A 27,002-nucleotide genomic window follows, 5' to 3' on the forward strand; every position below is an offset into this window, starting at 1 on the left:
GGACCAACCATTCGACTCCTCCAGCTAATTGTCGAAAGTATGTTGACATTCAGTTGTAAGGAGTCTTTCCTTGTTCATTGTTTTCTTCTATGTAAATATGTATATAATTTATTTCTGTACTCAACTTGATTGTATGGGCCATACGCTAAATAAGAAATGCCCCAATTTGATCCCTTGAATTCCAAATTTATCTTCATATTGTGATCTTTACCACCTTTCAAGGCAACACGCAAACTTACTCGTCTACGAATGTGATTCCACACCATCTCTCCACTGACAGCTCCGAACATACCACTCAGTCGAGCAGCTCGTCTTTCTCCCAGTGATTAATGACCAAGAGATGAAAGAGAAGAGAGAGTTCTCGGAGAAAAAGCTATCCCGCCTCCGCTTTGTCCAGCCCAAATCTCACATGGTGAGACCCGAATTTGAACCACGGAATCCAACGGTGAGAGGCCAGCGCACTGCTGCCTGAGTCACGGAGGCGAGTTAGTAATTGTATGAGATATTCCATGGTAGCTGAAATTAATAGGCTGCCAAAACATTGGGACACAGCCAAGTTAACTGAGGTAAGATTCCTGCCATTACCTCTACATGGTGGGGTTTAATCCGTAAACTTGAATTATTTAACCACAAACTGCTTTCGTCAGAAGCCGACTTCGTTTTCTGCCTTCTCGTTTTAGGACTTCGTAATAACTGGGACGTGTGCACAATCTTGTGAGCAAATTACGTTTTTTCCGTTCTGAGACTCTGGTTCTTTTTTTGCGAGAGGTCTACGTAGATTCCTGCTATTTTGTACTGCTTCAATGATCAAATGGGAGAGCTATGCTAATTCTTCCAAGGAACATCCTCAAGAGACTTTCGGGTTCCCTCCCACACTGAGTCTTTCAAACAAGCCTTGCTCGTTCGATCGTATTATTTCCCTAGTCAGCCCCTCCAACTGTGAATTACACAATTGGATGACGCAGCGCAAACCACCTGAGTGAATAAGGTAGAGTTTGTCTCAGATTTAACAATGCATGAAATAAAGACAATATGTGCATGGCAATTCCCACAAGGTGCACCACTTAAATAATACATAGGAGTTGTGCGTTGAATATAGTTCATTAGCAAATATTAGGCAGATAACGTGTTCTTCTTCTTCTCTTCTTCTCAACCTTTTATCCTCCAGGGTCGGTTTTTCCCTCGGACTCAGCGAGGGATCCCACCTCTATCGCCTCAACGGCAGTGTCCAGGAGCTTCAGACTTTGGGTCGGGGAATAGTTCACTACGCATCGAGTTATCTTTGCTGGCTCCGGACGTCTCACAATATTAATAAATAAAGAGCTGTAATACGTTCTCTGTCCGCCTCTGTGGTGTAGTGGTTAGTGTGATTGGCTGCCACCCCCGGAAGTCCGGGTTCGATTCCAGGTTCTGCCACGAAATTTGAAAAGTGTTACGAGGGCTAGAACGGGGTCCAATCAGCCTCTGGAGGTCAACTGCGTAGAGGTGGGTTCGATTCCCCCCTCAGCCATCCTCGAAGTGGCTTTCCGTGGATTGCTGTGATGCTGGTGTACGCTCCATGAGCCGTGCACCGACTACACAAGACCAATTTTGGGTAGCATTGCAATATGCATGGGTCCAGATCCCTCCAGAACGATTACAACACCTTGTAGAGTCGATGCCTCCCCGTGTTGCTACCGATTTGAGGGCTTGTGCAGGGGCATCTCGTTATTAACATCACATTCTGTGTCTTCCCCTCAGTTTTGGCCACTCAGTGAAGTTGAACCCCGGGGGCTCTCAACTTGGAGGCGTGGGTTGGTAACCAAGTGGTTTCGATGATGATGATGGTGCTTGTTGTTTTAAGGGGCCTAACATCGAAGGTCATCGGTCCCTACCAAGTGGTTTCTTCAGTAGCCGAAACTTTCATGGCTTCCATTTACTGGTATCAGGCTCTATCCAACCCTACTTGGTCAACTTTTCTTTCCTTCCTACCGCGATGGCGCTAGGTTTATCAGCTCTAATGTGTCTTCTACTTTATTGTCCTTCGTGGGTCTCACCCTTTATTTTGCCGACACTCCAAAGGTAGATTCTCTTCCATTTTCAACTCTCATGGTTGTCCAATTGTACTTTCGCTGAAGAATTAATCACCACCACCAGATTCTTGTTGAACTAACATTGTGAGATGATCAATAAAATACCCAAAAGTCAGCTGAATATTCTATGCTTAGTCTCAGAGTGGCAGAAACGATACAGCGCTGGCCTCCTGAGTCAATAATTCTGAACAGTTTGACGGCTACTCGTCATCAGACTAGGAGAGCTTCAAATCTAGTTAACAGAGAGTAGTGTTGGATCTATTTACTTGGATGTGGTTTCGTAAGGCCTATTTATATTACCTCACTTAAGTAACGTAGTAACATCCGCATGCAGCTCTCTCAGTGCCATTTAGACCGGCCGCGCAGATGAATCATGACTGGTACTTAAGACACATGAAAATGTCGAACATTTCATTGTTTATCATATCATGTTCGTTATACATGTTGGTAAAAAATATATACGTACGTAATAGGGTGATTGTTATGACAACAATGATATCATGAAAATGCCAGTGCGGAGATCTCCATAGCTGATTATATCTGCCATGAAGACCAAGAAGAAAGGATAAAGTAAGGAAAACATAATATACTAATCAAAGCCACTGAATACACTTGTAAATGCATATGTAGAAAACTTGAAAAATATTCTTTCTATTCCGCTAGGAAGTTCAGTTTTGACTATCAAGGATTGCGTAGTAATCATACTTTCCAGTTGACGCCTGTTTCAAAAGTAACTTAGCAGGTGATACACTTGATACAACAAAACACTCCCACTAGATATACATAAAACATAATTATATATTTATTATCTAATCACACGAAAAAATAAGTTTTCTCAAAGGTGACACAGATTAACTAAGAATAGATTTGTTTTAAAAAATAAAATAAAATTATGGGTAGATTTCATACTTGTAAAAAGTTAATAGCTGTCATACAACCCATCTAATTAATTTATGAGAATGCATATCTAATATATTATAATATATTTATAAGATCATACTGTATGCACTTAAAAACATTCAAGCTGTTTCCCCCGAAACGAAACGTTTCATCTTAACATCGTTGTTGATCTGAAATTTGTCTTGAAGTGTGGTATGGATGGTTCATAAATCATTTTCTATTGTCTAACTGCCAACTGCCAAGAAACTAAACTGATAGACATACATTTACACGGAAGATTATATAACACACAAATGGTAAGATCCTGGAAGAGAAGAAGAAAATATTCTTCGATACTCTTATGCTTTACATCTTTCTTCCTTTCATAAGTTATTAACATAATTCTATAATTTTCTGTATCAAAACAGTTGTACACTTATAAATTTTTTCATGTTCCGTATTTTAGCAAAGTTACGTCATTAAAAATCTCTCTAAATTAGAAACTAATCAAGGGAAATACTCTTTTCCAAATCCATGGCTGCATCAAGGTATAAAATAACTCTACGAAAACAATAATATATTTGATACTGTATACTTTCTGAGATAATGGACCAGATATGTGAGAAAGAAGTCAATTTTCAGAAATTGAGTGAAAAGTAAGACACAATGTTCACTCACACATTTACCCAATTATGCTCGCCTGAGAGCGAATTCCTAATGCAATAATAATAATAATAATAATAATAATAATAATAATAATAATAATAATAATAATAATAATTGTTACGGTGTTTTCCGTGGTAGTTAGAGGTGAAAGAAGGTGCGGGGTGGTGAACAGGTCTCAAGCTACGAAAGTAAAATTAATTTAAAATTTAACAAGGTTTTATTTTATTTTCAAAATTAAGAAATAACAATTACGGCAGGTACAGAGTAGCAAGGCAACAAAAGGTACAATTACAGTATTTACAGGATTTGGGCTTCGAGCCCCAAATTCACAATTCTTGAGCAATTAGCCCAGTTTTTACCCCAAAACAAGTTTCAACAGAGGGGCAGAAACCCCATTCATGCCCAGGAGCACTTGCTCCCCTTCACACAGTAAAGCCTCCTCGAGGCACACCAAAACAAATTTTTAAGAAAGAGCAACCCGCTCTTAAAATCCAAGCCTACCATAGGCCACTCCAAATTCTACTTTCAAGCTGTCCTCCAAGGACGTAACACAGGGGTACAATACCCAACCTACTGAGGTCTATTAAATGAAAAAGGGTAATTACATGACCTCTAAAATAACCATTTGAGAGGAGGCGATCTGCACTCCTAATGTATTTGTTTCAAAACCTAATTTGGCTCTAGGCCACTGATGCAAGGGCTAATCCCATACTACCGAGGTGACTTTAGAAAAAAACAAATTTACATAATGTTAAGGAAGAATAGGTTGAGAAAATAAGTTCACCTCAAAACACTATGAGTGGGAGCTCGAGAGGGTTAAGCACTCTCCCAATATGTAGCTTAAAAGATAGAATAGATACAAGTTCCTTTACATTTTAAGGAAGGTTACATAATGGAAAAACTTCGGACCCGCCCCGAGAGTTAAACTGCTGAGCAAGCAAGAAAAGAAGTAATTAATCGGCCATTACCTGGTTGTTGACTACCGCCGAAGAAAGAGGCGCTTCCCGCCCCCTGCTATGTACTTTACACACCAAAAGATGGAACAGAAGTGGCCCGGAGACCCTAAAATCAGCAGTTTATATACTCTCGCGGAAAGTTCGAGGCGTTAGGGGAATGAGAACACCCTCCCACAAAAACTTTATTGGCTAACCAAGGAAACCCCTACACAAAATGAAGAAGAAACACATAATTGGTGGAAAATTAATTCAAGAAATTCGGGATTGGCTAAATACAAAACAAGGGGAAAGAAAGGATTAATATTGCCAACTTAAACAATGACTGAAAGAAATTTAGCAAAGAACAACCTTTTGAAATTAAATTTTCTCCCAAAAAAAGAGTTCTTTCACTCCGCACTAGGGTGCACTATTGTTGATCTTCAGTAGTGTCCTCTAGAAGAGAAAGTTCACATTTCTTACTACAAGCAAAACAAAAATACGTCGAAAATGACACAGTTCAAAAACTCCAAATTTTCCACGTAGTGACATCTTCTGAGAAATTTGAAAATTAATACCGTCAATAAAGTTCAGACTTCCTCCAGCAGAGGAGTTTCAATTGGCGCACATTTTAAATTAGCGGCGTGGAGGTGTACCGCCCGGTACAATAATAATAATAATAATAATAATAATAATAATAATAATAATAATAATAATAATAATAATAATAATAATAATAATAATAATAATAATAATAATAATAATAATGCAGTGTTTGGCTTTAACTGATGACTTAGCATTGTTGTCCAATAACAGACAGGAAGCGATTGCATCCATTGAAAAACTCCATGAAATTACATCGAAAACAGGTCTCCAGATCTCGTACCAGAAAACTCACTACATGGTACCTAAATGGACAACCAATGAAAAACCAATATGGCTAAATATTCCAACTGTCTGACTTCAAATATCTGGAAGAAGTCATGCTGCTTCAGGATTGGATCGTGAAGCAAACGAAGAAAGGATCTTTAAACTACGAAGAGCATACAGACTCAGACGAAACAGATATAATAAAAAATACAAATCCCGAAATGCAAAATTAAGGCATTACAACAGAGTAATCAAGCCTGAAGCACTATACGCATCTGAAACACTAATCATTGGGGCAGATCATTGATTAAAGGTGTACAAAAGCAAGAAATAAAATTCTTAAGAACATTTATGACCAGTCTGTAGAGGGGAAATCTGGATGATAAGGAAATCTTATGACCTGTACAACACTCAGAGAAAATCTCGGACACAATTTAGGAAAATACGTTTGTAATTTTACGGACATATCCTCAGAATGATCAATCAGGGATTGACCAAATGAATACTGAACCTAGCCCTATCAATGAAAGTAAAAAACAATTGGCTGCTCGAGGTTGGAAGAGATTTTGAGGAAATAGACATAAAAGATGACATTGTGTTAGACAGATCTGAGTTCAGGAAATTAGTCAACAGTCCCCACTTTACACATCATCCAAGCACTAACATCAACAAAACCTGGTCAGAAGATCGCAGGAAAGGACACAGCGAGATGATGAAGAGATATTGGAAGAAGAACAAATGTCAATGACATGAGCTAAGTCAGTCAATTATAACGAAGAAACAAAATAATAATAAAAAAAATAATAATGTCCGCCTCTGTGGTGTAGTGGTTAGCGTGATTAGCTGCCACCCCCGGAGGCCCGGGTGCGATTCCCGGCTCTGCCACGAAATTTGAAAAGTGGTACGAGGGCTGGAACGGGGTCCACTCAGCCTCGGGAGGTCAACGGAGTAGAGGTGGGTTCGATTCCCACCTCAACCATCCTGGAAGTGGTTTTCCGTGATTTCCCACTTCTCCTCCAGGCAAATGCCGGGATGGTACCTAACTTAAGGCCACGGCCGCTTCCTTCCCTCTTCCTTGCCTTTCCCATCCAATCTTCCCATCCCTACACAAGGCCCCTGTTCAACATAGCAGGTGAGGCCGCCTGGGCGAGGTACTGGTCATTCTCCCCAGTTGTATCCCCCGACCCAAAGTCTGAAACTCCAGGACACTGCCCTTGAGGCAGTAGAGGTGGGATCCCTCGCTGAGTCCGAGGGTAAAGCCGACCCTGGAGGGTAAACAAATTAATAATAATAATAATAATAATAATAATAATAATAATAATAATAATAATAATAATAATAATAATAATAATAATAATTGTGTCTTCCGAGTACATCAAGGTCACATCTTATTGGTTTCTAGACTACTAAAAAACAATTCTAGAACGGCAAGTGCTAACATATCAAAGCTGCCAAAGTTGTCTGTTGTTGTTGAAGCTGGAGGTCATTTATTCACTGACTTTCTCGTTGTGCCTATGCTTTCATCTGTGATATTCGTACCTTCCCACTGTTGTTCAGCATTTCGTGCGCCCTGCTGAACAGTAGGGGCTGCCTGGCCGAGGCGGTAAAGGCGTACACGGTTCGCCCGGAAGGACGTGGTTTCGAATCCTCGTCAGGAAGTCGTACATTTTAAGAAATGAGATTTCCACTTCCGGAGGTGCATATGGCCCTGAGCTTCACTCAGCCTACACCAAAAATGAGTACCAGGTTAATTCCTGGGGGCAAAGGCAGCCGGGCGTAGAGCTAACTACCCTACCCCATCAAGTGCCGAAGTTACGAATAGTGGAAGACTTTACCTTCCACCACTCCCGAGGCCTTCATGGCCTGTACGGAGATGACTGCTTTGCTTTGCTTGCCTGGACAGTACATCAACATATCGACCAATACAATTTGTTTTTATCACCGAGCTCGATAGCTGCAGTCGCTTAAGTGCGGCCAGTATCCAGTAATCGAGAGATAGTGGGTTCGAGCCCCACTGTCGGCAGCCCTTGTGATGGTTTTCCGTGGTTTCCCATTTTCATACCAGGCAAATGCCGGGGCTGTACCTTACTTAAGGCCACGGCCGCTTCCTTCCAATTCCTAGGCCTTTCCTCTCCCATCGTCGCCATAAGACATACCTGTGTCGGTGCGACGTAAAGCAAAAAAAAAAAAAAAAAAAAAAAAGAATCTTCTCAGATGCCGCTGTCAATATTCGTATAACATCTATTTTTAAATTTCCTTTACTGACCTCTCCAATTCGTTATGATTACACCGACTAATTTACCCGAGTACCTAGAATACAATAACTGGAAACATGGGGGTCTTGATCACGAAGACGCTAATTCATTAAACTCTTAATATTGTGCGATTATCAATCTTTTCTCTATTTGATATTCAAACCCAAATATATTTGTCCAATAGACCGGCCCTTTTTCTCATTTTATTTGTCACACAGAGAAGCAGCTTGAAAACTAGTGTTAGTTCATGCGATAAGGGTACGGACGTTGAAATTAATCTGGCGCCAGACATAATTAAATCCTTTCATTTGTACGTCATTGTCATAAAAATGCTGGACTTAAAAAAGAAACAAATGCATTCGAGCTGTCTCCAGTGGAATGTACTCGTTCTCGTAATCAACTCTACTGTGCACATCGTGATGATAAAATCCACAAGCAGGGTTCATTGCAGGCGCTAAGCACTAATTGTGCATTGACACATGCAAATTTCAATTTTAAGAGGTATATAACTGAAAATATCTTTGCTATTTAAGGCTGATGGAGACTCCGACGTTCCAAGAGGACCAAGTTCAAGGTGATCCAGATGTGTGTGGTATTGATATTTTCACAAACATGAGTAGGGTAATAAAATCGCCGAACTTGAGAAAGCAGAGACATAACGTCTACCCCATATTCGGAGTGGTAGGGAACACACGCAGCCTACAAGAGTGATACAATGAAAATCCTCAGCATGTTTCCAGTCATTCTACCGTGTTAGAAATGGAATGAATGAAGCCCCAATCTAGCGGCGGGGATAGGAATTGTGCCGGCTGCCGAAGCTTGTCGCACACCTCGGGGCAATGATTAATGACTGGCAGATGAAATGATAGTGGAGAGTGTTGCTGGAATGAAAGATGACAGGGAAAATAGGAGTACCCGGAGGAAAACCTGTCCAGTCTCCGCTTTGTCCTGAACAAATTTCACATGAATTGACTGGTTTCTGACTTTTCTCTGGTTTTCCCTGATCTTTAATACCACGCCTCAACACCATATTTCCAACACAAACCTTGCCTGGTAGCATGTCTGACATGGGGACAGCAGGTACTACTGTAATCCTACTCTTCCCTGCTATCTCTTTTCTCCGTAGAAGTTAATAGCATGTCGGAGGCAATGTAGGTTAGTGACGATTCGTCCCCGCCCTACTCCCTGAAAAAGAAAAAAAATATATGACATTATCCCGCTGCTTTTCTCCGAGAAACATGAAGGGAAGTCTTCCATACCTTCGTAATTCCTTTAATCGTCCTCAGCTTATTTTAAAGAGGGGTAGTTACAAATTTAAAACGGTTTTGGTGTTTGAATCGAGTTCAGTCATCCTCATAAGGGTAGTTAAATAATAATAATAATAATTTCGTGTGGCTATTTCTAGCCAAGTGCAGCCCTTGTAAGACAGACCTTCCGATGAGGGTGGGCGGCATCTGCCATGTGTAGATATCTGTGTGTTATTGTGGTGGAGGATAGTGTTATGTGTGGTGTGTGAGTTGCAGGGATGTTAGGAACAGCACAAACACCCAGCCCCCGAGCCATTGGAATTAACCTATTAAGGTTAAATTCCCCGACCCGGGACACTCTGAGCCGAACAGTTAATTATCCTGGCCTAGCAAGCTGACATTATTGACGGTTAATAATCGATCTACCGGACGAGTTGGCCGTGCGGTAAGGGGTGCGTAATTGTAATCTTGCATCCGGGAGATAGTGGGTTTGAACCCCACTGTTGGCAGCCCTTTAGGTGATTTTCCGTGGTTTACCATTTTCACACCAGGAAAATACTGGGGTTGTTCTTTAGTGAAGGCTAGGGCCGCTTCCTTCCCATTCCTTGGTCTTTCCTATCCCATCTTCGCCATAAGACCTATCTATGTCTGTGGGACGTAAAGAAAAATAGCAAGTAATAATAATAATAATAATAATAATAATAATAATAATAATAATAATAATAATAATAATAATAATAATAATCTAACTGAGTACATGGTGTCTAATAGTGCCAGTAGGAAAGTAGATAGTTGTTTATATAAGGGGCCTAATATCTAGGTCATCGTTCCAGGGGAAATACCTGTCATTCAATAAACCAGTAGGCAAGTAGCCGTCCCCGCGTACTAGCGGTAGTGAGACGGCCTCTTAACCGAAGGTCTCGGGTTCGAGGTCTACTTAGCCTACGTGAGAACAAGTAAGGAGCTACTTGGCAGTGATATTACAGTGCTGGTCTTAAAAGCCAATAATAACGGCCGAGAGGATTCGTTGCACTGACCACGCGTTAGCAGACCTTCGGGCTGAGCAGCGTTCGCCAAGGTCCATCAAGGCTCTAGCGCCAGAAAGAAATACAAGAGTGGCATATGGGTGTCTCATTTTGGTGTTGATATCCAAGTACAAATTATAAATATAGGACATGGCGACTACCAAATGGAAAATTACAACGAGCAGTCGATATAATAGAAATGAGTATAATTTAAGGGATACTCATTTAATACTTAAAGTATAAATTTAGAAGTGAATTCTGCACCGGGGTGACAGTCTGGCTTCTCAAAAAGGCCGTTGAGGCTCTAATCTCAGCCAATATACAGTAAATGAGTTTTTTGAACTGAAAAGTCACGTTCTTGCTGCCATATTCCACGTGAAACGGAAGATTCGATAGTTATTAGTAGGGCCTGGATGTGTATGACATGTCATATTTTTTCTTTATATTATCTCCATGAAAAATACAAGTAAAGCATGATATTATCTACGATGACTAAAATTATGCAATTTTAGCGGAACATACAAAGTCAAATTTTGTATATTTAAATGTTTTGTTATTTTTCCATAATTTTTCATATTATATGCATATTTCCCCGTGAATTTTTGTAATTTTGTCATATTTTTATATTTTATTCCACTTTCGCATACCTGCTTGCAGTCATCTCAAAGACGGATGTTTCATATATCCTAATTGTTATCTGTAATGTCTTACAATTACCTTTTTTATAAATACATATTTATGTGAAATAGGAGGATAAGCTGTATAGAAAGAGACAGATGCGTTTAAAGTGACAGAATAGTGAGCCTCAATTGAACTCTAATGATTTGACGTATTCCAAATATGGCCCAATAACAACCTGCGACGTTGAGCGATCCTTTCCCCTTACAAGTCAATGTGGAGCAAAAATAGACGTCCGTTCTTATTTGAAAACATCAAAATATAATATGTAATTTGCTACTGTGATTCTTTCTGATCGTCCATCAAAATGTGACATGATTTCATTCTGTGCAGAGTCGAGAGTTACCTCCGGATTGAGTAATTAAATAAATTCGAAATAAAATAAAACAGTAATATTTCTACCTATGTATGATTCTTCTTCTCCTTCTGTTCGGTTTTGACCACTGTGGGACACGGAGTAACAACTACGGTATCCTGGATCACCTTTTCCCTCCCCTGGCTTTGATCTTCTGCCAATATAGCTTCACTTGTTTACGATTATTGAATGTTCTATATTTTAAAAGTACATTTTTAATATAATGCTAATTTAAACAGCGGCAACATTTTCAAAATTTCGAAAATGTGACTAAAAACTGTTAATTCATATTTATTTTCATATTTTAACACGTTTTAAGTCAATTTTTTTTTTACATATTTCTATCATTTTTAGGTCATAAACATCCGGGCCCATTAGCATGTAACGCACGTAAACATAAAGGCTTGGTTTGAATTCTGAATGTTAGATTTTGATTTGAAAATCGACATTTGTCGTAAAAATGCTAATCTATGTTGATATTTTCTTCACCGGGCGAGTTGGCATCTGGGAGATAGTGGGTTCGAACCACACTGTCGGCAGCTTTGAAGATGGTTTTCCGTGATTTACCATTTTCACACCAGAATATGCTGGGGCTACAAGTAAAATGTCCTCTTCGGATCGACCATGGTATAAGAACGCACTCCTACTTACTCGTACTGAAGGGAGAAGCTCCTCTCAGTGTGTACTTGCGGATGTCATCTGATCGTACTACACATCCTTACGGAGTGCGTGGACCTGGCCGATCTTAAACTTCCGAGTATCATCTCCCTCATTATACGGGTTGACGAGCAGTCAGTTGTCCTCATCATCCGGTTTACGAGGGATAGTGGCCTGTTTTATTGTAATTAAAAGTCAATTTTCTATTTCTTTTTAATTTTTATACTAATAGTTTTATTTCAGTCTGTCTTTGTGTATTTTTAACGTGTTTTAAAACTTTTATTTTTAATGTAATATATATGTGATTTGTTTTCAAAAGCAATGCCTTTTTGCATTTTAATACAATTTAATCTATATTTAGTCATTTTATAAGAAAATAATGCATTGCGAATTACATCCACAGATTATATTAAATTAATAATTATTTTGTTCGTCATCATATTTTAAATTCTAGTCAGTGGGTCAATTTTAATTATTATTATATTTCGTTTCATCTCGTACCATTAGGGGCCGATAACCTAAATGTTAAGTCAATTCAAGCCACAAGCATCATAATAATATTATAAAAATTTGTAGCAAAGCCATAAATCGAAACCATATTTTACGCATGGGATTTCCTGGTTTTCGAATTACAAGTGGTTGTTGAACTTCGTGCAAACTAGAAGAAATAACACTGTGGGACTCAGTCGCTCTTTCCTATCATACACCTGATTGACCGACAGTGGATGGTAGCTATACAGTGCCAGTTAAAAAGTTGTCATGACATATTTAAAGCCAGCGAAATCACCGCCTGAACGCAAATGTCATGATGAATAGGAAAAACAGATTTTCTGCGCTCCTTTAAGATCAAAAGTGCTCGTGGATTTTCACAAAGGGAATTTACACAGGTATCGTTGGGCCAATCTGGAATTAATATCACCGAGCTCGATAGTTGCAGTCGCTTAAGTGTGGCCAGTATCCAGTAATCGGGAGATAGTGGGTTCGAACCCCACTGTCAGCAGCCCTGAAGGTGATATTCCGTGGTTTCCCCATTTTCATACCAGGCAAATGCTGGTACTGTACCTAAATTAAGGCCACGGCCGCTTCCTTCCCACTCCTAGCCCTTTCCTGTCCCATCGTCGCCATAAGACCTATCTGTGTCAGTGCGACGTAAAGCAAATAGCATAGGAATTAATATCAGACCAAAATGTAGTCAAACGTGTTTCACATAAGTACATGGAAGTAAGACTATTTGCCAGCTAAAATGTTAACTGTGTGTGCTTTCATTTATTCACGTGACAAAATTTGATTCACAACCTTGAGGTGACGTACTGTCTTGTGCTTCCAGCGCGTTCCGTACTTAAAGCTGATCGTCTGTTCAGTACTCGATCAACACCTCGAACACGAGGATAAGCCAGCCCTTCCCATTGTACGTCACACCTATATAGGGTAATTCCGGGAGAGTTGCCGCACTTTTTATGTCTTTTGTTATATCTCGGTATATTTACTTTAAAAATTGTTGCAAATTCATCGAGCATAATTTGAAAACATGTACATTTTATCAGGGATGAACAAAATATTGGCAATTGAAAGTAAATGGGAGAAAGGAGTGAACAAAGGAATTGTTGCATCAGCGGCGTCTCTCCCTGGATCCCGGTATAGATGCCGACTTTGCTCGGGAGAGATGCCGCGAGTAAAATAATTAATGACAAAATCAAATTTAAGCCAATTTCTTCAACTTTAATATAACCGAACACTAGAACTTACTACAAGACAATTATATCCACATAATATAATCATTCAATGGAAAAAATCTATCTGATAATTTACAACATTAAAATCATATTTAAATTTCGATTTACTATAAATGTGCATGTGCAATGGATTCTTCACTGTGTTATATAAAACCCCACGGCACTTAACACCCTTGAAATGGCTCTGGCCTGCACAGCGACCGCTGCTCAGCCCGAAGGCCAACTATCAGGGAGAGACGCCGCATCCTCCTGTTTTCATACCTCAAGGCTATCATGGCCCAAAATTAGCTTACTCTCAACTACAGTTATGTTTCTGACGTCTACTGTACTAAAAACGTCTGATTTAAGCATTTGAAGCCAACATAATATACAATAAATTAACACACGCAAGAACTTTGTCAGGAGGAAACATGTACTCGCCTCATGATATCGGCTATAATTGGCGTAATATACGAGCAAATTGCGTCACACTCGCAGACAGTAGTTCTTCCTTAGAAACTGAAAAACCACACATACTGCCATCTAGCTGTAACGATGGGAACCTTTAGCTACAGTGTATGCGGCATCTCTACCGGGGCGGCATCTGTCCCGGATTTACCTTAACAACGTTGCAAGTTTATACGTATTGTTTGCTCGCTCTTACACTTGTTATTTATTTTTCTTATCATACAGTTGATCCATTTTAATTGTTTAAACTTATTTTAATTCATTTTGACGACACACTCATGTTGTGAATGTTGTAAATAAATGTAATTCTGAAGATGGACCTTAGAATCCGAAAACCGATTATGGATTAAGTAATGTGCTGATACGGATGGTTGTGATTAATAATAAATTAATCGCATAAGTAACTGTTTTCACAAACGGGCTATGCCAAGTGAAAACATAGGCCACATTTCACTGATTAACATCTACTAACGTAGCTAAATATAGCTTTACTTGAAACATTTTTAGTAAAATAAGTGAATATAAAAGAAATCGTCTTTACTCCTCAAAATACCGTTATGTAACAATGTTGATGGCAGAAATACTGACCCGTAGCACATGTATCATTAGAACGAAAATTCGTTGATATAGTTCATACGGTACTGAACCATTCTGGCCAGAGTGGTAAGCTGAAGTATTATCGAATAGTGGTCTTCCTGGGCGCAACGACAAGATATAATTAAAAGGAAAAGTTTGTAATTTGTAATTTACTAGCTGTAGTACCCGGCGTTGCCCGGATAGTTTTTGAATGTTTACCTTTAATATTTGTATTACCAGTTAGTTGAGTGTGAAGTGAATGCTTATAGAATTCTTTTTGAGATGTTGATTTTACGACTTATCATGTAGTTTTATAGTTATTTAGATGTATCTGATTTCAAGTTTTAGAGTATTTAATTTTCGAGTAGACACTAATCTCGGTCATTTTATACTATTTACTTTTAAGCCCTTCTCAGCTCCTGCCTCGATGGAGGCTGAACGTGGACTTAAACGCTATCCACAGCGTCACAGTTTGTATCAGCGACACATAAACAATGGATTTCGGCATTAATATTGGTTATTTTCCTTATTTTTACAAGTCAGCCCCTCTCATTCTCCAACACCAGCGGGGGCAAGTGTATCTGACCCCCACAGTAATGTCTTCTATATAGTAAGTCATGTATATACCAAGTTTGATTGAGAGATATGCTAAAACATACACACATCCTTAAACTCTGTCCCTTTGGACGTTTTCAATTTTTTGCCAGTTCTCATCCGCCTGCCGAGTAGGACTGAGCTTTATCTTAAACGGCATCCAGAGTGTTACAGTTTATCTCAGCGACCCCGAAAACTATGGATTAGACACAAATTTCGGTCATTTTCGGTTAATATTTACATTTCGCCCCTACTTTAGAGGCTAGGAGTCTCTTACCCCTAGCGTATATGTCTCCAGACAGTAGGTCCAGTATACACACATGCGTCCATTCTCTCGGTCATTTTCGAAATTTTGTTTTTCACTTTTTCTCACCGCTATGCGAAAGGAGGCAGAAATTTGACTTCTAAAAAATTTGGAGCGTTACTATTCATCTCAGCGACCCCGAAAAGAATGGATTCGACACTATTTTCGATTATTTCTACATCTCATCCCGTCGTAGGTGTGCTAGGGTTGTCATACCTCCACGCACGTTGTCTCCTAATAATAAGTCATAAGTGACCAAGTTTGTTTTAAATTGTTCCCGTAGTCCCGAAACGTATGGATTCAACACTAATATCGGTCATTTTCAGTCTTAATTACATTTCGTACTCTTATCTAAGGCTTCAAGGTCGTCTTTCCCCCTTAGTATTTTTTTTCAGGTAGTAGGTAATATTTGTATTAAGTTCTGCTGACAGTTATACTGGAACGTACAAAAAACATCCTTAATCTCTGTCATTTGGATATTTTCTGTTCTTGACTCCTTCTCACTCGCCTGGCAATTGGGGATCAACTTGGACTTAAACGACAACCGGAGTGTCACTCCTCATTTAAGCGACACCTAAAACCATGGATGTGACATTATTTTCGATTATTTTATATCTAACTCCCTTCCTAACCACTCACCACAAAAGGGGCCTTAATTTGGACTTTAAATGACCAGAAAGCCACTATTCACCTCAGCGACCCTAAAAACTGTGGATTCGACACTAATTACGATTATTTTTATATATCACTCCCCCTTGCCCCCCACCCTAAAGGGGGCTGAACTTGAAATTAGGAATTTCCCGGAATGTCACTGTTCATCTAAGCGACCCCGAAAAGTATGGATTCGACACTATTTTCGTTAATTTTTATATATGACCCCCCCTTGCCCCCCGGCCCTAATAGTTCCTGGGGTGTCTAATCCCCGCGTGGTTTGTCTCCTGATACTAAAAATCCGGAGTTTCGCTATTCACTTTGGCGACCCCGAAAACTACGTATTCGACACAATTTTCGATTACATGTACATATCCCTTCCCCCTCGCCCCCACGCCAAAGGGTCTGAACTTGAACTTAAAAAAATTGGAGTGTCACTATTCATCTCAGCAACCCCAAAAAGTATGTATTCGACACTACTTTGATGATTTTCATATCTCAAGCCCCCCGCCCCCCCCCCTAATGGTTCCTGGGGTGTCTTATTCCCACGTGGTTTGTCTCCCGATATTAAAATTCCGGAGTGTTATTATTCACCTCGGCGACCTCGAAAACTGTATATTTGACACTAAATACTATTATTTTTATATCTCACCCCCCTTGCTCCCAGCCCCAAAGGGGGATGAACTTGGACTTAAAAAAATCCCGGGGTGTCACTATTCATCTAACCGACCCCAAAAGTATGCATTCGACACTACTTTCGGTGATTTTTATATCTCACCCCTTCGCCCCCCGCCCCTATGGGTTCCTGGGGTGCCCTAACCCAAGTGGTTTGTCTCCTGATAGTAAGAATCCGGAGTGTCAGTATTCATCCCAGCGACGCCGAAGAGTACTCGACATTCTTTTCGATTAATTTTATACATCGCTCCCCCCTTGTCCCCCACACTAAAGGGGGTTGAACTTGGAATTTAAAAATTCCCTTGATGTCACTATTCACCTAAGCGACCACGAAAAGTATGGACTCGACACTATTTTCGATTATGTGTATATATCACTCCCCCCTCGCCCCCACCTCGAAGGTGGCTGAACTTGGACTTTTAAAAAAATCGGTGTGTAACTATTCATCTCAGCGACCCCGAAAAGTATGGATTCGACACTATTTTCGTTTATTTTTATATATGACCCCCCTCGCCCCTCACCGCTAAGGGTTCTTGGGGTGTCTTACCCCCACGTGGTTTGTCTCCTGATACCAAAAATCCGGAGTGTCGCTGTTCACTTTGGCGACCCCGAAAACTATGTATTTGACACTATTTTCGATTATTTGTATATATCACTCCCCCCTCGCCCCCACCCTAAAAGGGGGCTGAACTTGGACCTTTAAAAAAATCGGAGTGTCACTATTCATCTCAGCGACCCCGAAAAGTGTGGATTCGACACTATTTTCGTTTATTTTTATTTATGACCCCCCTCGCCCCCCGCCCTTAAGGGTTCCTGGCGTGTCTTACCCCCACGTGGTTAGTCTCCTGATACTGAAAATCCGGATTCTCGCTATTCACTTTGGCGAACCCGAAAACTATGTATTCGACATTATTTTCGATTATTTGTATATATCACTCCCCCCTCTCCCCCACCTCAAAGGGGGCTGAACTTGGACTTTAAAAAAATTGGAGTGTCACTATTCATCTCAGCGACCCCGAAAAGTATGGATTCGACACTATTTTCATTTACTTTTATATATGACCCCCCTCGCCCCCGCCGCTAAGGGTTCCTGGGGTGTCTTACCCCCACGTGATTTGTCTCCTGATACCAAAAATCCGGAGTGTCGCTATTCACTTTGGCGACCCCGAAAATTATGTATTTCACACTATTTTCGATTATTTGTATATATCACTCCCCCCTCGCCTCCACCCCAAAGGGGGCTGAACTTGGACTTTTAAAAATATCCGAATGTCACTATTCATCTCAGCGACCCCGAAAAGTGTGGATTCGACACTATTTTCGTTAATTTTTATTTATGACCCCCCTCGCCCCCCGCCCCTAAGGGTTCCTGGCGTGTCTTACCCCCACGTGGTTTGTCTCCTGATACTGAAAATTCGGAGTGTCGCTATTCACTTTGGCGACCCCGAAAACTATGTATTCGACATTATTTTCGATTATTTGTATATATCACTCCCCCCTGGCCCCCACCCCAAAGGGGGCTGAACTTGGACTTTAAAAATATCGGAGTGTCACTATTCATCTCAGCGACCCCGAAAAGTATGGATTCGACACTATTTTCATTTATTTTTATATATGACCCCCCTCGCCCCCCGCCCCCAGGGGTGTTTGGGATGTCTTACCCCCACGCGGTTTGTCTCCTGATACCAAGTCATAAGTGTATCAAATTTGGTTGAAATCGCTCCAATGGTTTGGGAGGAGATGTGGTACAAACCCACCCACCCACCCACCCACATACATACAATGACTTTTATATATATACTAGCAAGATACCCGTGCTTCGCTACGGTATTATACTGAAATTTATAATTGAATGCTTATTGTTTTAGATATATAATCCGCCGAAATTCGCGGTCTGACTCGTTTTCTGCGAGAACCCACCAAAATTCCCGATCTGACTCGTTTTCTATTAGATTACGGCATGTTTCCTCCCATTTTTCAATCTTCTTTTCCAGCAATCGATTTCGTACTTCACGGGCTAGGCTCAGGTATTCCTCCCGGTCAGTTGGGTCCGTAAATCTTTGCCATCTTTTCCTATAATCATTTTTAATATGGATAAAATCCTTCAGGAGATCCGGCGTGGTGTCATATTGGGTGCCTAGAAGGCACTGAACCCGCGGCCGGACTGCATTCTTAGTCATTACCCGTCCAGGAGCCGTTTCCAGCGCGGTCCGCACATTTGACGACGGTCCGGAACATTATTATTATTATTATTCTTATTATTATGTGTTGCTGGAATGGATGATGACAGGAAAACCGGAGTATCCGGAGAAAAACCTGTCCCGCCTCCGTTTTGTCCAGCACGAATGTCACATGGAGTGAACGGGATTTGATCCACGGAACCCAGCTGTGAGAGACCGGCGCGCTGCCGAGGATCCTTATAAGTACATTAAGAACAGTAAAATCAATTGGTCTCACCTCCTTCTACACCCCACCGCCGTTAAGTTTATTTACCGGCAAACCCCCCCCCCCCACCAAAAAAATTAAAAGAAGGCTTGTTTCTTATGTTTAAAGAAGATTTCAAACACCAATGTTCACGTCTATTACCTTCAGTTTTGAGATATAAGTATCCCCATAAATAAAATTTACTTTTTTCACTTCATTTCACACTACTCCCCCCACCCCCCCTGAATTTTCCCGCAAAAAATACTTGTTTCTTTAATAGTAAAGGATCTTCTAAATACCAATTTTCACGACTCTAACTTCTTCAGTTTTTGATTTATGTGTCCTCATGAAAGGAATTCAACTCCTTTACACTCCCGCCCTCCAAGACGGTTTCCCCCCAAAACGCGTTTTTCTTTGTTTTTAAAGGAGATCCAAATACGAATTTTCACGTCTGTAACAACTTTAGTTTTTATTAGATGTATGTATTCTCATTCAATTAATTCAATTAATTTTTTGAATTCTTTCACCCCCCCCCCCTTCATTGGATTTTCCGAGAATACGTGTTTCTTTATTTTTAAAGCAGATTGCAAATATCAAATTTCACGTCTGTAACATCTTCATTTTTGAGATATCAGTAGCCTAATTAAAAGAATTCAACACCATTTTCAGTCACTTTTACCCCCCCCCCTCCACCCAAGTGGTATTTCCGAAAGCTAAAAATACACGTTTCTTTATGTTTATAAGAGATAAAAAAAACCATTTTTCACTTCTGTAACATGTTAAGTTTTTTGAGATAAACTGTAAAAATTCTCATTTTAAAATTTCACCCCTTTTGAGTTCCCCTTAAGTGGAGTTTCCAAACACAAATCACCTATGTTTCTTTAGATTTACAGGAGATTACAAACACCCACTTTTTACGTCTGTAACATTTTACGTTTCCAAGATATTCTGTAGATATAGTCTTTCAAAAATTCACCCAATTTGTCACTCCTGTTTAACCGCCATTAATTGGATTTTCCAAAACTAAAAAATACGTGTTTCTTTATTTTTAAAGGAGATCCCATATACAAATTTTCAGTTCTGTAATATCTTTCGTTTCTGAGATATATGTATCCTCATTAAAGGCATTCAACCCATTTTTCACCCTTTTACACCCCTCCTATTGGGATTTACAGGAAACAAAAAATACGTTTTCCTTTATTTTTAGAGGACATTCTAACTACCAATTTTTCCATCTGTAAATTTTAAAGTTTTAAGATGTATACACACTCATTTTAAAAAATTTACCCTCCCCCTTTTTACCCCCCAATATTTGGATTTTCCAAAAACGAAAAAATACGTGTGTTTATTTATTTTTAAAGGAGATTCTAAATACCAATTTTCACATATATAACCTTTAAACATTTTGAGATAGATACACTCATTTTAAAATATTACTCCCTTTTCACCCCCCCCCAAATTGGATTTTCCAGAAACAAAAAAATACGTGTTTCTTTATTTTTAACGGAGATCCCAAACACCAATTTTCAGGTCTGTAATATCTTCAGTTTCTGATATATAAGTAGCCTCATTAAAGGCATTCAACCACTTTTTAGCCCCTTTTCACTCCTCCTATTGCGATTTTCCGAAAACAAAAAAATACGTGTTCCTTTATTTTTAATGAAGGTTCTAAATACCAATTTTTACATCTCCAAACTTTAGGTTTGGAGATATAGATTCACTCATTTTAAAAATTCACCCCCTTTTCACCCTCCCATTAATTGGATTTTCCAAAAACAAAAAAATACGTGTTTCTTTATTTTTAAAAGAGGTCAAAAGTACCAATTTTCAGGTCTGTAATATCTTCAGTTTCTGAGATATAGGTACCGGTATCCTGATTAAAGGCATTCAACCCATTTTTCCCCATTTTCACCCTTTTTCACCCCTCCTATTGGGATTTTCTGAAAACAAAAAAATACGTGTTTCCTTATTTTTAAAGAAGATTCTAAATACCAATTTTTACATCTGTAAACTTTTAAAGTCTTGAGATATAGAGCAACTCATTTTAAAATTTCACCCCCGTTTTCACCCCCTTAGCGAAGGAATATCCAAAAATCCTCTCTTAGCGAGCACCTACGTGATAATATGAATATATCCCCAAAATTTCATCTCTTTATGTTCAGTAGTTTAAGCTCGGCGATGATGAATCAGTCAGTCAGGACAAGCTACTTTATATATATATAGATAGATAGATTATTTATTTACCATAGTCTAAAACAAACAACTGAAATGCATTTATCTATGAATTAGCTACCGTCACTGCACTCATTGTCCGTTTGTGATTCCATCAGTTCGTTCCGACCTACATAAGTGTTCACTGGCTTTGCGGGTTGCTTACCAAATGGCTCAGGGTTTGCCCATTTGCTCACAATGTTAAAAGATACGCCAAAAGCAGCGTCGTCAGATATTATTTAAACAACTGTGACCGTCATCCTCTTCTTAGCTTTAGGCCTATTACGATTTATACCTTCAGTGACCGAGTTGGCCGTGCGGGTGGAGTGACATAGTTGTGAACTTGCAATCGGGAGATAGTATGTTAGAATCTCACCGTCGGAAGCCCTCAATATGGTTTTCCGTGGTTTCCCATTTATACATCAGGAAAATGCTGGGGCTATACACAATCGTAGCTCTTTCACATCTCTACGTCACCGAATACATTCGATGGGTTAGAGCGAAGTTAAAACACTAGCGACAAGTTATCTTCCAAAAACAACTCCATCCGGTGGCGAGGATAGGAATTATGCCTGTCACACTCCTCTGGGGCAATGATTGATGACCAACAGATGAAATGAAACGATATTGAAGTGTGTCGCTGGAAAGATGATAGGGAAAACCGGAGTACCCTAAGGAAAACCTGTCCCGCCTCCACTTTGTCCAGCACAAATCTCACATGGACTGCCCGAGATTTGAACCACGGAACCTAGCTGTGAGAGGACAGCGCGCTGCCACCTGAGCATCGATAATCCTAATAATAATAATAATAATAATAATAATAATAATAATAATAATAATAATAATATAATAATAATAATAATAGAGAAAAGTAACCATGTTGCAGTTTGTTTTAAGTGCCGTTATTTCGACGTTCTGTTTCACTCCACCAGATGGCAGAAAGAAACGAAAATCTTTTGTTGAATTTCAATAAACTATGTCCGGTAAACACCAAATGTGTCACCAGCGATCTTCTACATACCGATCGTACGACGTGGAGTACCGAATGATCTTGTTTGTGCCCTTCGAAAAAATACGACTACCTCTGGCAGGTTTGGGCCCGTGAACATTGAATCCGGAGGCCGAAACTCCATCTCTGATCCCGAGAGGGAGTTTATAATAATGAAAATGAAAATCCACAGCCTGTTTGAAGTCATTTGATTGGGTCAGGAATGGAATGAATGAAGCCCCTTCCTAGCGGCGGGGATGGGAATTGTGCCGGCTGCCGAAGCCTGTCGCACTCCTCTGGGGCAATGATTAATGAATGATTAATGACATGAAATAATATTAGAGAGTGTGATGATGATGATGATGCTTGTTGTTTAAAGGGACGTAATATCTAACGTCATCGGCCCTATTGGAGAGTGTTGCTGGAATGGAAGTTGACGGAGAAAACCGAAGTACCAGGAGAAAAACTGTCCTGCCTCCGCTTTGTCCATCACAAATCTCACATGAGGTGACCGGGATTTGAACCACGGAACCCAGCGGTGAGTGGCCGGCGCGCTGCCGCCTGAGCCACGGAGGATCGAGTTTATAATCTATCTATCTATATATATAAAAGTAATTGTATGTATGTGGGTGGGTGGGTTTGTACCACATCTCCTCCCAAACCATTGGAGCGATTTCAACCAAATTTGATACACTTATGACTTGGTATCAGGAGACAAACCGCGTGGGGGTAAGACATCCCAAACACCCCTGGGAGGGGGTGCGAGGGGGGTCATATATACACATAAATGAAAATAGTGTCGAATCCATACTTTTCGGGGTCGCTGAGATGAATAGTGACACTCCAATTTTTTTAAAGTCCAAGTTCAGCCCCCTTTGGGGTGGGGACGAGGGGGGAGTGATATATACAAATAATCGAAAATAATGTCGAATACATAGTTTTCGGGGTCACCAAAGTGAATAGCGACACTCCGAATTTTCAGTATCAGGAGACAAACCACGTGGGGGTAAAACACGCCAGGAACCCTTAGGGGCGGGGGGTGAGGGGGTCATAAATAAAAATAAACGAAAATAGTGTCGAATCCACACTTTTCGGGGTCGCTGAGATGAATAGCGACACTCCCATTTTTTTAAAAGTTCAAGTTCAGCCCCCTTTGGGGTGGAGGCGAGGGGGGAGTGATATATACAAATAATCGAAAATAGTGTGAAATACATAATTTTCGGGGTCGCCAAAGTGAATAGCGACACTCCGGATTTTTGGTATCAGGAGACAGCCCAGTTTTGTGTGGACGGGAGAATTTCAACATAGCCAGCCGTGATCGCGACTGTCCGTCGCCACAGTTAAGCTTGTCATTATGGGGAGAATGTTTCTTGGTCAAAAGATAAGAGGATTAAATCTAGAGCTCACAACAACAGAATAATGACTACGAGGAAGTGAAAGAGTATATATTTCGGACCAAGGGCGAGCAGATGTATCACCAATACCGAGAATATGACGTACCAGTTTTTCCACGCCCCGAGGCATTTGGTGTTGTCACGTTACAAGGAAGAGATTTCAAACTAACCGAAGCGGTGTTGACCAATGGGAAAATTTATCATAGGCCCGCAGATAAGCCAACATAAGAAAAACTCAGAATGAACTCCAGTTAGCTTCTCCGATAACAATAATTAAATTATTCCTACCACATAATTGAATAGAGGGGATTTTTGTGATATCATTCCCATGTTGATTAATTGTAATCGTAATAAATTCAAGTAATGAATTCGTGGAAATGACCCACGCTATCTCGCCATTGGTCGACGTGAGCACGCCATCAGGGACGCCGAGTTAGCGCGCGAAAGGTGGAGGACAGGAATTAAGTGATATTTCCATGATCACCGAACGATAGGAGTTCAGAATACGACACATGAATGTGTATCGCCAGTGTATTAAGTAGGATAAAGCAAGAGATCCAAACCCACCTGCATATGCCGATTTAGGATAACCAACCCCCCTCTCCAGGAGATGACCGCAGATGACACCGGCGGGAAACCATATCGTCCATAAAAGTCCAGTAGTGGGACCTCACATCACCCAGTCGTTTGAAGTCACCAGTTGTGACCGGTCGAACCTCACATCATCCAGTTTTTACCAGTCACCAGTCGTGTCAGTCGTATGAAGTAGTTGAGACTCTGACACGTTGACTCTGTAAGTCAGTACCGCGGGACTCTTTCGAAGTCAGTTAGAGCTGAAAGTGAGTGAGTTGTTAGGAGAATGAAGACGAACAGTGAGATTATCCATAGTACCGAGTGTAAATAATCAGTACAACTGTATGTTGAATTTAATGAATGTCATGTGATTAAATAATAAATAATTAACGGAACGCCGATAGTACCTTTGGAAGGCAGTGTGCGGAGCCTGAAGTAAATAGCTCAAGATAGACGGCGAATAACCATCCGAGCAGGGAACTATAGGAGTTAGGCGATTATCAAGACGGCTTAGAAATAAACCAGGAAGTGCCGGTTGAAGACGCGATACGCGCCGGTTCAAATGAACGACACTTCGTCGTAATGTGTCACGACGTGTGTTTCGGGCTTATATGAAGAGTATATTGTGCGAGTGTCAGGGGTCTAGAAGCACCTATAAGTGTTTTTTTTGTTATTAGTATTCTTGTATAAAATAGTGTAATAAGGTGTCAATCATGGGTAGTCACCCAGAAGTGTTTTATTGTGTTAAATTTATATTGTGCGACATGATGGACGAGTAAATCACCATGGGGCCGTAAGGCCTATATCTCATCCGCTACGAGACAATGGAATTCTACATAGGAATGAGTACACAAATTTGATACTTGGGGATGTTATCGCGACTAAACGGGGTTCAGTGTAAATTAATTATGGTTACTTAACATGGTCCGCCTCCCGAGTCCGTGATTTTATTTTTTTGTTAGACGGACGAACTAATTTATATTAACGTAATAATGGGTTAGATTAATTAATTTGAGTATTTGTTTGTTGTATATAATGTAAATATGGGATATATTTCTTTCAATTAATGCATGCTGTTTGTAATACTTTGACTTAAGTTCATTTCAAGTGTTAAATTCCTTTTTTTATGCTAACCCATTTGTTTGATTTCAATCACTGCGGTGATCATTTGTATTTTAATTAGGAATATTTTCTACCTGACAGCCAGATTATGAAAGAGCCAGAGTATGTAAAATTTGTGTTGCGTACGGAAGGTCATTAAAATACTAATAATAATAATGTTTGTGAGTTGACAAAGGAAAGTAAATTAATAATAATAATAATATTTGTGCGTTTGCAAGTTAAAGTATAATAATAATAATGACAGTGCTCCGTGAGTTAGCTAGTGCAAATAATAATCAATGTGGAGATGACATGTAGCGTTAAAGACTTTCATTCGCGTAATCAGTTTGTTTTTACGTAAATTTTTGATTTCACGTTTTTGGACTTTATTTTAACCATTAAAATTTGTTTAAAAGCGATAGAGGCACGTGAACTAGAATGGTCACGATATGTTAAAAGCCCAGAATGGTTTGAGCCCATATTTAGAGTTGGAAGTCATGAGGGACGAATATCCGGCGTGAAATAAATTGAGCCGTATTGTTTGTAATGATGAAATAGATGAATCTCAAGGCCTAAGATGATATCAAATGCATATGCTGGTGTTATTAGTGGTAGAATCCACGCACCGCGGATTAATTTATGAATTAAATGTTTGAAGAGTTCCGATAAAAGGAAATGGACTTCAAATTGGAAGGAATAGTTTAGCAATCGCCGGCATTGGAGGTATTTGCCCAGCCGCGATGTGCCATAGGTTGTGAGATGTGTCTTGGGAGGACGTGTGTCCCCATATAAAATTAACGGCAGTACGAAATTGAAGGTACGGTCCCGAATACCGTGTTGTCCCGACCGATATAAAGCAGATCTTAGTGGTTCATAACGGGATTTAACATATGTGACTAAATTCTAAAGAGTGGAAATTAAAATATCTTTCCATTTTTAATAATAATAATAATAATAATAATAATAATCATACTCCAAGTGAATCTTGTCGTAAATCAATCGCTTAGTGCCAAAGTAGACTGAAATTGTAAAGGTTTATGCATTTAACCATAAAGATCGCTAACGGTAGTGTAAACGTGAAATAATAATAATAATAATAATAATAATAATAATAATAATAATAATAATAATAAATAAATATTTGAAGAAGAAGAAGAATTTACTTTTTATATTTTGGACATAATAATGATGTTGGGAGTAGAAATGAAAAATTTTGAGATTTTTAACTAATAATAATAATAAATAAAATATTTGAAGTAGGAGGAGAATAACCAATGAAGCTACTTTTTTATTTTTATTTTTTGATGAGAATAATAAGAGCGAAAAGTTGAAGTATTATAGCGAGGATGATTACGGGTTACGATAATCACGATTTCCGCTATTAATAATAATAATAATAATAATAATAATAATAATAATAATAATAATAATAATAATAATAATAATAATAATAATAATATTTTATGAGGAAGCTGATCATTAAATTGTGCGGATAAATTAGGAGGAAGAACGACCCTTCGTTTGAAACGTCGGCAAGGGTTGGCATATAATCATACCGGATGACAAATGATAATAATCAAAAATAGGATTATAATTGAAATTAATTATAATAATAAATTAATTTATGGTAGTTACAGAATATGATAATGATCAGATAAAGAATGGTAATGATATTATTTAATAATCGTAGGAGGA

The sequence above is a fragment of the Anabrus simplex genome, chromosome 1 (assembly GCF_040414725.1).
Source record: "Anabrus simplex isolate iqAnaSimp1 chromosome 1, ASM4041472v1, whole genome shotgun sequence".
Lineage (NCBI taxonomy): Eukaryota > Metazoa > Arthropoda > Insecta > Orthoptera > Tettigoniidae > Anabrus > Anabrus simplex.